Source organism: Nestor notabilis, unplaced genomic scaffold (genome assembly GCF_000696875.1).
Source record: "Nestor notabilis isolate BGI_N333 unplaced genomic scaffold, ASM69687v1 scaffold22203, whole genome shotgun sequence".
Taxonomy (NCBI): Eukaryota; Metazoa; Chordata; class Aves; order Psittaciformes; family Psittacidae; genus Nestor; species Nestor notabilis.
In genome coordinates this window covers 6402-6662 of record NW_009920885.1, presented here as the reverse complement: position 1 = coordinate 6662, position 261 = coordinate 6402, and the positions used below count along the sequence as shown (strand labels likewise).

At 62.5% G+C, this 261-nt stretch overlaps 1 protein-coding gene across 1 annotated transcript in view; it reads left to right on the top strand.

The window, feature by feature from the left end:
* The window catches only part of PCSK7 (proprotein convertase subtilisin/kexin type 7), a gene marked incomplete at both ends in the record, with an annotated part of 11394 nt that overhangs the window by 6423 nt on the left and 4710 nt on the right, over window positions 1-261 (top strand). The gene's annotated exons all lie outside the window — the stretch shown is intronic.

Genomic DNA, 261 nt, shown 5'->3' with positions numbered 1-261 from the left:
AGCTGCCTGTGTGAAACAGACAGCTGGGAGACAGGCAGATTAGCTGTGGTTCATGCAGGCAGGGGGCAGGGACCACCTCCCCGTGCCCTTGCTCTGGAGGGGGGATCCTTTGGCATCCAGAGAACAACCTCGTTTCATCTGAAAGCCTTAGTAAGGAGGGGGTCAGGCGTGGGACACTGTGTGCTGTGTTCTGGCTGAGCGTGGTGGAGCTGGTGCAGCGAGGGGCTGGGGCTGGGGGGCACACCTGTCCCAGCCCTGGCG